Source organism: Dermacentor andersoni, chromosome 3, assembly GCF_023375885.2.
Source record: "Dermacentor andersoni chromosome 3, qqDerAnde1_hic_scaffold, whole genome shotgun sequence".
Taxonomy (NCBI): Eukaryota; Metazoa; Arthropoda; class Arachnida; order Ixodida; family Ixodidae; genus Dermacentor; species Dermacentor andersoni.
In genome coordinates, this window is record NC_092816.1 from 101,952,750 (window position 1) to 101,966,737 (window position 13,988).

The 13,988-nt window shown below is 44.6% G+C and overlaps 1 long non-coding RNA gene across 1 annotated transcript; it reads left to right on the forward strand.

The window, feature by feature from the left end:
• Nucleotides 1-6,015: 6,015 nt before the first annotated feature.
• On the forward strand, nt 6,016-13,679 carry LOC129387153 (uncharacterized). Its single transcript, XR_008614441.1, has 3 exons — nt 6,016-6,084; nt 6,236-6,741; nt 13,336-13,679. It is a non-coding gene; the product is annotated as an uncharacterized lncRNA (long non-coding RNA).
• The last annotated feature ends 309 nt before the right edge of the window (nt 13,680-13,988 follow it).

Consider the following 13,988-nt stretch of genomic DNA (forward strand, 5'->3'; position numbering starts at 1 on the left):
AACTCTGTGGAGGTAGAATACGCCAAACTGAAGCTTCGACTGTACATACCCAGCCCGCGACGTTGTTTCAAATGCCGAAGGTATGACTACGGCTGACAGAGCTGCCGGGGATAAACCACATGCACTAAGTGTGCTTCCCATGACAACCCTTCAGATAACTACGAAGCTGAATTGCACTACTGTATAAACTGGGAGGGCAGTCATCCTGCTTACTCGCGTGCTTGCCCAACATGGACATAAGAAAAAGAGAACAAGAAAGAGATCACATTCAAAGTAAAAGAAAATAATACTTTCAGGGAAGCGCGGAAGCGACTTTCATTGGGCAAAATAAAAGCTATTCCGTTGTGCTGCAAAAGGGCGCGGCAACACAGCGGCTTTCAGAGCTTACCCAGGTCAACCATAGTGAGGCTCGAGCGGAGCCTCCAGCGCCCACAGTCGACGCAGCAAGCACTGCGCCACTGCTTCGAAAGCAAGCCGTGCGGATCCCCAGGTCAGCAGGCTTCAGGGCCCCTTCCCAAACGGTGAGGCCCAACTTGAACGTACCCGTGGGTCCAGCACGGACGTCCGGTGTATCTGAAGATACGATGGAAACCAGTAAAGACAGCCCTGTACCGTTGACGTCGGGTGAATGGCGGGGTTTCTTGGATCGCAAAACGAAAGAGAGGCTTCGAAACAAGGGGCCTGAAAACATTAACTAGATCCTCTCTCACTCCACGCATGTAATACAAAATGGCTTTCATACACTGGAATTGCAGAGCACTTTTACATAACATAAACGACATAAAAGACATACTGGGCACACTCTCACCTGGGGCCCTGTGTCTCCAAGAAACAAATTTAGGCGCTAAACACGAAAACATAGTCAAAAAGTATAAAGTCTTCCACCGCGACCGAGAGCACGCAAGCAGGCTCTCAGGTGGCGTTGCTATTATAGTCAAAGAGGGCGTCGCAGCTAAAGAGCATCACCTTAATACTAAATTAGAAGCTGTGGCAGCTATCCTGCAAACATTTAAAACAATTACATTATGCTGTGCATACCTGGAGCCACACGTTGGAATAACCATACATGAACCGGAACACCTTATAGAACAGCTACCAAAGCATTATTTGATAGTCGGAGATTTTAACGCGCACTGTAGCTTTTGGGGCAGTGACAAAACCGATAAAAGAGGCCAAATTATTGAGGGTCTTATACTTAGTAATGACCTATGTTTACTATACACTGGAAAACCAACCTATTTTTCACCTAGCCCAGGAAAAATAATCTGCATCGATCTGTCCTTTAGGTCACCCTCTATTTCACTTAATTAAAATGGGATGTACTAGACCACCCATATGCAAGCGATCACCTACCTGTACTGATCAGCTTAAAATCCTCACCTGAAGTAATCCCAACAAAACTACGGCGGTAGAAGCAGCTCAATTTAGCAGACTGGGCGCTATTTCAAGTGAAAGTCAGCCAAGAAACAGATAGTGCCAAATCACCATAGACGAACTAAATGAAGCTTTCACTAACCGTATTATTGAAACTGCACACCTAGCTATAACTCAGTCCTCTGGAGTAATAAAACAATATCACAAAGTTTGGCGTACACAAGAACGAAGAAAAACGAAAAATGAACAAAATAAAGCTTGGGGAATATTTCGCAGATACCCAACGGCAGAAAAATTTATGTTTTAAAAAAGCGAGAGCGAAAACTCGATATATCCACTGCAGTGCTGAAAATCATTCATGACAAAGCTACGTGTCCTCTATAAACAGCTCAACCACATCAAAACAAATCTGGGAGAAGGTACTAAAGGTAAATAACAGCTATTCCCCATTCACAGTTACGTTTCGCACAGCCCCCCGGTATACAGACAAGCATCGAAGAACAGGCAGACATATTGGGTGAATATTTCTCGGCAGCTTCCAGTTCATCACACTATACAGAATCATTTCTAAAATTCAAAATACAGCTGGGAAACAAAGACTACCGATAAATGGCTGCAGAAATGAACCATACAATATTTAATTAAAGTTCAAGAAATCCACAGATCTAGTACTGTCCGCTGATAAACAAACTGCACCTGGCCCCGATCATATACATTACCAAATGCTAGGCCATCTCTCTGAACATGCCCTGAAAGCCCTCATAAATTTTTAAAACAAAGTTTGGGTATCGGGCAAGATATCCGAAGCATGGAAGAAAGCTATTATTGTTCCATTTCTGAAAACCGGAAAACCACCAATCTCTCTCAGGAGCTATAGGCCTATAGCCCTTACCACCTGTCTTGCGAAGTCCTTTAAAAATGTCCTGAATACTAGAATAATCTTCGTGCTGAAAACCCGTGAGTTTCTCGATATCCATCAACGTGTTTTTAGAAAAGCATCCTCCAGTAATGACAATCTAGTTCGTCTTGAAAACACAGTCCGAGAAGCATTTATACACAAACAACACTGCCTTCCTGTCTTTTTCGATTTAGAGAAGGCTTATGACACAACCTGGAGGTTCGGGATTCTTAAAGACTCCTCCGATCTTGGCATCCACGGCAGGATGTTGAACTGCATAAAATACTTTTTTGTCTAACCGTTCGTTCTATGTGCGCTCAACCCTGTCGAAAAATTACGTTGAGGAAAATGTAATACCTGAATAAAATGAATTCTATTAGCAAAATAATCCCCAAATTCATTATGTATTCAGCCTACGTCGGCGATCTTCAAATAGCCTGCACGTCATCAACCATATCAACATGAGAAAGACAGGTACAGCTAACAATAAATCAACTAGCAATATGGGCAGATAGAAATGGTTTCCGCTTTTCTCCAGAGAAAATACTGGCCCTTCTCTTTTAATTCAAACGAAGTGTACAGACAGACCCAACACTACACCTGAACAAAGCCGAATTACCTGTCCAAAACGAGCACAAATTTCTAGGCATAATTTTTGACAAGAAACTCACCTTCCTTCAGTGCATCAACGCGCTGAAAAAGAAAGCATCTCGACCTCTGAACATACTTAAAGTCCTTTCACGCAAACACTGGGGTTCTGATAGGGTATGCCTGCTACACATTTGCCGTTATGTTATACGCTCCTGCTTAGACTATGGGTCCAAGTGTATGGCTCAGCAAGGAAGTCCTATTTGAACCGCCTGGACCCAGTACATAATCTAGGCTTACGTCTTTCAACTGGTGTATACTGGACGTCTCCTATACACAGTCTGTATGTAGAACACAATGAACCACCCCTTTCAGACAGAAGTGCCATGCTTACGTGCTCATACACCCTAAAAATTCGTTCCCTGCCGAAACACATCTACTACCGAGTAGTTACAAGGTACCCATCACGAAGACTATTTACCAGCCAACCCCAGGCAATAAGACCACTCCTCCTCCGCTTCGAGAAAAGATGCCGAGAATTAGACATAAATAACACATTGCCTCAGATAGCCCGAAAATCCGCTCCATTGCCACCTTAGTATTGCCAGCCTTCAGTGCGCGAAATCACATTAACACATCTTCAAAAAATAACAGCACATGAACACCTACTACAAGAAGTTTTAGCACTAAACGAAAAATACTCGGAATACACAGTGTTTTATATTGATGGCTCTAAATCAGCAGGATACGCTGGCAGTGCCGCGATACAAAACATTTGGGACAACACAATACGCCTACCTCAGTGTGCATCGATTTTAATGCACTTTACTGCATTTTTACTCTCTAGCTGTAGAAAAATTAATAAATGAGAACATTGAAAACAGCATAATTTACACAGATTCACTAAGCGTACTAACAGCACTACACCCTAGAAATGAAATCACACCATTAATAAGCGACATCCTACATAACATAAGAAGAACCACAAGACAATGACACAACATAAAATTTTGCTGGGTGCCCAGTCACGTCGGAATCGGCGGGAAAGAAAAAGTGGATGAATGTGCAGCGAAAGCTCTACATAAGAAAAACATCAAAGCAAGAATTCCTTACAAATACATGAAATTAGTGCACCATAAACTGAGAAATAAATGGCAGACTACATGGAATAATGAAGTAACAAATAAACTACAGCTAGTAAAACCTGTCATCAAAAAATGGAAGTCATGCTCACACCGAGAGCGCTTCATCGAAGCCATTTTATGTCGCCTTCGCATCGGACACACGCACATTACACACAACTTCCTTCTGACAAAACAAGACAAGCCTGGCTGTGAAAAATGCGGAAATGAACTTACTGTAAACCACATCTTATCATCATGTGTGCAACTCGAAACACTGATGAAAAAATACTTTACTTCGTTTTGTAATGAACATATTCCCTTTCACCCAGCATTGATTTGAGGCGAAGATGCAATTGCTGATATCACACATGTTATTAGCTTCTGAAGAGAAGCAGGTATCCTTGAAAAACTATAAATGAGCCTACCCGTGCCTCAACTTCATATTGTCATTCACCTCACCCACCTTCTAATATTTGAGAAGACTGAGGTCTTTAGTATGTTTGGATCCTCGGTGTCCTTGCCCAGACAAAAATCGTCGCTGAGGTGACCCAACTTTTTTAAAAGAAATGTTACCTTGTGTTTGGCGCGTGATAGCCTGAGTTGCTTATGCGCCAATAAACCCAACCCAACACAACACAATTTTAACCATCTCGGTTGGATTTACGTGCACCTAATGCGGTGTACACGGATGTTTTTGCATTTCGCCCCCATCTAAATACCGTGGCCGGGATTAAACCTCGCAATCGCGTGCTTAGCAGCGCAATGCCCTAGCCTCTAAGGCACCACGGTGGGTCAGTGCATAATTTTTAACAAGCGATAAATGATCGCCCACATACTCATGAATTGGCGGGATGCAGTATTCGTACGTGACTTCCTCAAGCGAACACTAAAAAAAGAATCCCCAGTCACTGCATGTGGAATTCACTTCTTGCCGACAGATAAAACAGGAGGCTTGTCCATGAGATTCTTATGTTGATGAGCATGCGCAGCCTATGGAAAACAAAAAAGGGCTGTTCGAAATGCAGATATGCATGGACGACCCACCAGAGAGTATTTCATAGAAAATGCCACGTATGTGAGAGACATCTAAAGGAACGAAAACGAACTTGTAGTATGGATTGATATGCTGGATGACTTGGTGTCACTGAGGCGCTTTTAACTTCAACAAGCCAGCTAAAAAATTGCTGGCGTGCTTTTTTACCAATAACAATGTTATGCTTTCTTACTATGTGCATGTGTCGTGTGTTTCCTGTTGACGGAAAAACCGACACAAAAAAAAAAAGCATTCGTCGCGTCTCTATACCAGGCTTCTTCTGTACCAGACATAACGTGTTCAAATCTTGCCTGTTGACAGTTTTAGTTGGGTTTTTTCAAATGTTTATGAACCGTTACTTTGATAAAAATGATGAGTTCACGAAGCCGTTTGAAGCCACAAAGACGAAGTTATGCAAATATAAGTATTGACCATCCCCGATAGGAAACAACAATAGCAACCACCCCTTTCATGCTGACTGACAAAAAAAAGAAGAATGGTGGACGCTTAAGCTTCGCCTTTAAGTGTAGAACGCGATGACATTCAAAGATCCGTGACTGCTTCTCCCGCTTCCCGGTAACTGCAGCTTATGTAACCGCGATGTTTACCGGGAAACGCTTACGGCGAATGCTATGCAAGTAGGCGAGCTTTTTGGTAGAAACGCAGCCTCTTGCGTAGGCCGCGAATGTGCGGAGATGGGCGCCATCTGGATGGTGTTGTTGCAAGTAACCAAGCTCTGCGCGCCGCTCTATGAATGGAAACAACTCTGGAAAATGGGTTTGTTTGAGTTTCTGTGTACCAAAATTAGGTTTTCGCGTGCAGTTAAATTACAGTCGGACGCTACCACGTCTGTTGGTTGCACAGAAGTCCTACTTTACGATTTTTATAGAGAGTCTATTTGCAGAAATTCAGTTAGCTCAGTAGCGTCCTTGCGCTACACAGGGGGCTTGCGTGGTTCGGAGTGATTTTTTTCGTTCAAAGACAGTCCAATCTGGACGCGAGAGGGTGACGCCTGATTCTCTGCAACACGGGTCCCTTCAAGCTGTCGCGTTAATTTCGCGCAGGAGGTTAGTGCGTCCACACGTTGGCGCGCTAAGGACGACCAGCTCGACGCGCGTCGACGGTACGTGGCCGTTTCGTGCTGCAACGATTCGCGCGCTGCTTAGTGCGCGGCTGTTAACTGCGGCTGAGTTTTCCGACCATCTTAATACATTTCAGGCTCTTCAGCTGGCTGGCTGGTGTGCGTCTGTTTGTTGCGGCCTCTTCTGCGTTTTTGTGAAGTTCATCTGGTACTCAAGCCAGAATCCCACGTCGGAAGGCGCGGAGCTGTTTGTGGCGTTCTTCGACAGGATACTGTGGTCTTTCAGGCTCACCTGGGTCATACTGATGTGTGCTACTGGCCGAGGTGGTAAGGTTGCCCTGGTGCCTATTTGTTATGTGTTAGAAAAACTAGCGCCAGCCGGAAACTCTATGGTGATTGCAAGTGCTGCGTAGATGCGATCTTTTTTGAAAGGCAGCGGCATTTTGGGTTCGTACTTTGTGCACATGACCGAAGCTGAAACAAAGCCTGCTTCTCTTTAGGAACCTTGAACACCTTCTTGTCCTGGAAAGCATTTGTCCCATTGAGCAGGCTTTCGTACGGCATCTACCTGATTCACTGGCCGTTTCTCCAACTTATGCTGCACTCATCGAGAGAACGAGTCTACTGGTCGGCATTTAATCAGGTAGGCTGCGCTTTGTAAATTTCCTATTGTGCTTCAATTTAGAAAAATGCTGCTCTATATCGAGGATAATGAACCTGTAATCTCAGTTTTACTTCAAAAATTGTCAAACTAACTTATCATATATATAGTTCCTCACACTGTAAGCAGTACTTACAAGCGTTCTTAAAAAAAAACACTATGTGTTCTGCTGTAGCTTACTTAGAAATTTTGTCGGCCAGAACATTGATGAAATGTATATAAGTGGTGCTCTCTACGTGCAGAAGCAAATTTCTGGCATTAAAAGTTTTGATTGCCTCCTTTTATTGCACATGCCAGACACGCTTGGCAACTAGCAGATGGCCAACAGGAAATACAGTCGACAAGACAAATATCACCATAAGCACACAGGCTCACTGTAAACAGACTATGGTAAAAGATTTGTGCTTTTTTATGAGCTCTTGTCACGGCTACCCGAGCCTACTTCTGCTCGAAACCAATTAGAAAAACCTACTGATGGAAATGTTGTTGTTTTTAACACTGCAGATCAAGCGCAAAGCGCAAAAGAAATTTCAAGCTGTAATAGTAAATTGCGGTTATCAGCCTCGTCTCTCAAGAAAGCCTCCATGAAGTGTAAGAGTTACTTTACTCTTCCGATGTCACACGTTGTTTGTGTGAGAATATATCGAACAAGTGAAAGAACATGCAGGGATGACGCATTAAAAATGCCACAGCATTCAACTTCACGTGCACGTGCGCACACGCCCACAAACACGCATTCGCACATACTGACACATGGAACACACGCAAACACGCGCATGCACACAGACAAACAGACGTCCGGACGCACATACAGACAGCTCAGTTACGTATAATTAGGGCGCTTAGCATTCGCAGTTTAACACCGATAAAAATACCCACAATACTACACCGCATTTTTTCCAGAAGATGGTTTCATCTAGAATTGAGAATTCTGAACTTGGTTCTCGCAGTTAAACTTGCATTTCTTGTTCTTTTTCTGTGAGTACATATTGTGGCAAAAGAGTAAGGCAACAGGTGAATCTCTTTACAGGTTATGTAAGGGAGTACGCGTGTGCGAGCAGGTGAATAACGTCTTCGTCTTCAGGCCCATTTTGGTGCTCTCCTTGCACCTTGCGTGTACCACTGTAAAATATGTGCCTCCGGAACGGAATCACCGTTCCGGTACGCTCTATATGAACGAAGAGAGGTGGCGTTTAAACTGGCCAACAGAAACGACGTCACTGGTTGGTTTGCAACAGAAAGTGGCAGTCGCTACAAGAGAGATTTCGTAGGTTACGTCTGTCACCGGGCAGAACACACGGTAAGGTCCGACTGAGCATGACAGCGCCTTTTTCGATAGGTCGATGTGGTGGGCCAGAAATTCTGGAAGGAGACGCTCCTCTGGAAGGAAGTTGGCGTAATGGTGGCTACTTACATCGGTGCTATTCAGGTTTTTCTACGAAATAGCATGGCGACGATGAACCACTTGACGTGCTTGTTCGGCACGGGCAATGACGTGGTGGTCGTATTCGAACTCAGAATCTTGACTCATGTGCAGGACGCTGTCGAAGGAGAATATTGGATCGCAGCCGTACAATGGGTCCATTGGTGACTACCCCATTTTGTCGGGGCGCACGGAATTGTACGCCAATTTTTCGCAGGCAAGCGCATTGTCCCAGCAACATTGGTCGTCAGAAAGATATATTCTGAAAGCATATCCTTATTATTCCGATTAAAGCGCTCAGTAAGACTATTCGCCTGCGGTTGATAGGCAGTAGTGAACTTGTGTTTGGTGGCGCAGCAACGGAGTAAGCCGTCCACATCCCTGCAGGAAAAATTGCTGGCTCACCCTTAATCGAGAGTAAATGTAAGCATGAAACAGCAACCGGCAAAGCATGTTGGTTGGACATGATACGAGCCACAATCGTAAAATGGGTTAAGTGCATGTTCGCAACGGTACACCCCCCCCCCCCCGACACACACACACACCACACCGCGCCATGCCACACTGTGCCCTAGTCCACATGGAAGCTGCCCAGCTAGAAAAATAAAGCTGGCTGTAGGCGCCGCCACAGCCACAGCGATGGGGGCGGTGTTCCAGCAGCACCTGCACAGAAAACGGCCGATTGTCCAGTTTTTCGAAAGCTTTGGCAAGTTCTTGTCTCTCTAGGGCATATCTTGGACAGTGGCACAGCAGGTGGTCGATGTTTTCTTCGGTGGTAAATAAGGTGGCCAAGTAAAGTGGCTGACTGTTACTAAAGTGGCACATAGGCGACATAATGTCGAGGTCGGTATTTCGAATAGCTGAAAGAACTAATGAAATCTGTTGTCATGAAATCGTCTTCACGCTACCGCCATCCCGTTGTCGTCATGCCGCCTAGCTCATAATTCCATCTTCGCCGTGCTGTTCTCTTGTCAGTCGTAGTCATTTATTGGCCATCACATCGCCGTCGTCTTGCCGCTGTCCTGCCGTCTAGCAACAAATATCGACGACAATGTGCGGCGCCATCCTAAACACAGGTAGCGACTTCGGCAGGACACTGCAAAAGTATTGCTAGACTGCCCATATTCAGTTTTGCGGACCCGGCATAAGCCAGTTTCTTCCATTGGAAATAATCTTAGATGGTTTCTGCAACCGTTTATTTACGTATTATGTCAGCGTGTAATGTTGGAAATAAGGTATATATATATATATATATATATATATATATATATATATATATATATATATATATATATATATATATATATATATATATATATATATATATACATTCATCCCATTTGGCAGTGGTAAATAACGAAAATTTCCGCCAGATTGCGCAGTAAATAATACCGAAAGCACCGGGCCATAGGCATTATGTGAGAATTCCAGTTTTTTTTTTTTTTTTTTTTTGGGAACCTGAGGGTTGCGGTACTCGGTTCGTCTTTGCAAGTGACATAACTTTCGTTTTCTATTTCTCTGTCCACTTTTCCTTCTCCGCGTTCAGCCCTGTACGGATATTGTTGGCACTGAGATTCACAGTGGGGGTCAGCTAAACTTTGACCTTGAACGCAATGGGCACGATTCTGTGGGTGCGCTGTTGAAATTGAAAGCGGAAGTTAAGCCTTTATTTTCACATATCTACTGCGTTACTTTATTGTATATAGCTACTCCCGCCAGGGCCTGACGAATGCCGCCAGTTTTGATGAAGTAGATAAAATAAACCTGTTTCAAACATGATCGGTCGCTGAGATGATTTCGGCGGTCTAGCTAGTCAGCGCAAGTGATGTACTGCCTAAGCCACTGCACAGGCCCGGGCTTCCCTGAAATCCCAGGCCTGGCCTAGTAAAGCGTTTTCCGCCGGTCCCGGACTCATTCCTTGATGGGGGTGGGAGGTGCTTTTCAGCACGCACGAGCATTCTGCAGACACCCAAGGCATTCTGTACGAAGCTGAAGGGCTGGTTGAAATAAAGTGCCTCTAAATGTTTTCAGCAAGCAAAATTAGAAAGGTATGCTTTTTTGTCTCCACAAAAACAAATTCCTTTTTTCAAAAAACAGATACTAGAAGCAGCTTTTTATGCAATTTGACTGTTACCGCTTTTTCGAATGCACTATGTTACCGCTTTCCATACAATTATTGTATTGCGAGTGAGTCTGAATCTCAGTCGCTAACATCTAATTGGATATAGATGCCTGCGGTGAAGTGGAGAAAAGGCCACTATACGTGTAGCTGCTTGACGGTGCTCACTTTCATCATTGCATACATCGCTACTGTGGTCAGCACTAAACAATTGGTACGGACACAAGCGAAATATCTTTTACAAAACAACACAATGATAAAAATTTTGCATAATGTAATACTGGCACAAAATAAAGGGAATACAATAATATTGAACCTCATGTTTTAATACAAAGTAACAATATAGTATCAGCAAGGCAATGCCCGCCAAAAATATCATGAAAATGTTTTAGGCGAATTGTGGGACATTTCGTGGATTAAGGTGTGACATAATCCAAACCTCTTTAGTAAAGAGGGCAGTGTATATTTCAGAGTTTTTAAACCATAATGTGTTCGTGAGCACGGCACATATCAGTATTCGTCATGTCTTATAGGCTAGCAGTGAATGATGGCGTTAAGTTGCACTCTGATGAATAATGATTATATGCCATGTTTAATACGTGAATTATACAATTTTAAAAGGCACACATCACACAAGTGAGATAACTGCATGATGCGATAAGCCGAGAACAGAAGGAGGGACTCGGGTGGCGGTTGTCAAAAGTACTGTATTAATTACCCTACGCTTTTATTCCGTTATTTTACCGCTTTTTGAGCCAAAGCTTTTTTGCGTACATTAAGCGACTTTTCTGACAGTGAGTACTGGTAGCTGCTGTTGAGAACTGCCACACCCTTTAAATGGCAGAAAACATAAAATATGACGTTTAGCTATATAATATCTAAGTGGGCTTTCTATGATATTCAAAAAGAACACCATGTCTTTGCAGTCTACACAAGAATGGTCAACAGTTTCAGCCTTTAGAACACAGCCGTGATTTGGTTCATCGTGGTACAAAACAACCTCTTTTCTTCATCCGCGTTTAACGGCTAGGGTTGCGAAATGCAATTTAAAGTAAAAGGTATTTACTCTCAGGAGGAATGCTCATTCGGATTATACGTCTTAGCACGTCTTATCACATTGGAAACAAAGGGCACGATATATGTGAATAGGGTACAGGTATTCTATAATTGCCGCAGAAAGTGCTGTGCCGGAAGTACTGCATGGAGACAACTTCCACGCTGAAATATACGTTTTGGAAAAAACCAAAATCTCATGCATAACATTGCAATCTCATTGCAATAGTTTATTGTTACTTCAGTGGTATTACAACGTCTTTTGATATACCACCTAAGCTATCACTTTTTAAGGCATGCACGCCAAAGTTTTTTCGGCGTCCTACCGGGCCAGATCATTCATGGCGAGGTGCGGACATGGACAGAGCATAGAGCCACTGGCCCGGGCTTGACCTGGGTAATGCCACTGCGCACACGTTCTCGCCCACCAGGTCACGTACCACCGAAGCAAGGTCTGACTACGGGCTAGTTGGAATTCCATGTTATAAATCGTGACTCAGTTGGAAGAAAGTTGGAAGACATTTGGAAGACAGTTGGAATCAGTTGGAAGACAGCGCTTGTCTACGTCGTCCTTTTTGTCGTCCTCCGTCTATGTTTGCGCTGTAAGTCACGATTTATAACACGTACCACCAACCTACTTCGCACTCCTGCCTCGCTCATCTACTCAGCTTCCAGCGTCAAGCGGAACTTACGTAGTCACAGTTTCTGCTTTTAGCCCGAAGCGACGTTACTGCTGCATAGATCACTATTAAAAATATGTACACCCTTTAGGGCTTATCTTGTCCCACAACAATAATCGTCATCTGTCTTGCCCGCATTTCCTTTCTGTAACGTTGCGAGCCCGGTACTTGCAAGTCACGAACGGCGTACGCGTTATAAACATGACACAGCATTCACGACATGAAATTAGCGAGCGGCTAGTTTTGAAGCGAAGCTTGTTGGGGCTCGCAAGCTTCAGCGGCGTTGTCGTGGTCACGAAAAAAATAAAAATAAAACCGTTTTTCCCAGAACAGAGCAGCTGCGGGAAAGAGTCGTTTGGTCAGTTGACATCGGCGCTGGCTCCGGAGCTTGAGTCATAAGCAAGGGTTTCAGCTGCATATTCACGCCCTCACACTACGCGCTCCACCAATCAGTGCCGCTTCGCATCCGCTCGGGAGGGAAAAGTCAGTAAAGGGATTTGCGTGCGAAGCCTCCCGCTGGCTTCGTTTTCTATCCGTTCAGCTTCGAAAAACGGACGAAAAGGCCACGTGTTGTGCGTTTCTGCGAGAAAGGGGCCGCCTTCGACGAGCGGCGGCGAGAACTCGCCCGTGAAAGAGCTCGCCGTCGGTGCGCTGATCTAGCCGTTAGAGCCACCCGAGTCCAGCCAATATGACAGCAACAAAAAAGTGGATTTCGAGCTGAGGCAGCGGGAGGCGCAAGCAATACGGCACCGGCTACCTGTGGGTTACGTAAACGTGACGAAGGTCAGGTCCACGAAGGACAAGCTTCGCTTACCTCCTTATTCTGGTAGGGGAAGGGTTGGTCATTCTTTAAGAAAAACAACGCAAGCAAGGCAGATGACGATTATTTCTGTAGGGCAAATATACACCCCAAAGGCTGCAACCGTTTTAAGAGTTTGGAGTGTGTGCGCTGCAAGCGAAAATTCAGGAACTGGAAATCCCGGAAGCGGGACAACCGGAAATGAAATACCAAGAAGCGGCAATTGCGGAAGCGGAACTTGTATGATCGACGGATCAGGAGACAGCGGCGCACATTGAAGGTTGGTGCTACTTAGCAAATACGGCTGCTGCACGTGGATGGAGGGGCTTTAGGCCACACCAGAGAAATCAGGCCCATTCAGTGCTATCATATTGTGCTCTTGTATGGCTGTGCACATTAACTGTATCAAATGTTTACGCAGTGTATTCTGAGAAAGGAAAACCACAACTCTCAAATAGGTGTACCTAATGTGTGGCGCAAAACCTCGCAAAATTCTCTGCAGATGACGCTCTTCTTTGCCGTATTCGTCTGGAGTATCCTGCTGTCATTCGTGGTCTTCATCACATGCGAGGCGCCGACCGGAGTGCTCGAGAAGCTGTTTTTCAGGAGGTGGATTGAAGATGGCGGGTCCCGGAAGCAAGAACATCAAGAATAACTTGGAGGTGGTGACGTGAAAGAAAGAACACTAGTGGAGTAGGCGATGATATTTCACTATGCTATCCAACCAGTGGCTACCGGCCTTCTCATGCTAAGTGCACCGGTACTTGTTAGACCAACAAAGCAAAGCAGCATTGGGCTTGGTCACGATGTGTAAGCATAATATTGCTGTATCAACAGAAATAAATGCTAACAAGACAAATCCTCGCCTTTCGTGAATTCACCATTCCCGCTCGAAAAAAGTTACCCTATGCTATGGCGTCCCAGGCAGTAGCCTATGATGTGATTGCATAGCAAATTAAATCGGAGGCTGTAGCCGAACAAGGAGAACCTGAGCCCAGAGGAAACATTTCGTTGGGGACAGACTGAGCGTGCCCATGTTCCTTTACGACCATATCAATAGAAGTATCATAACTATTTCTACTACTTCTAACTCTGATTTGCTTATCTACTTCGTAAGCGATGTGCTTACGACATCGGGGCATCGCAACCGACGAG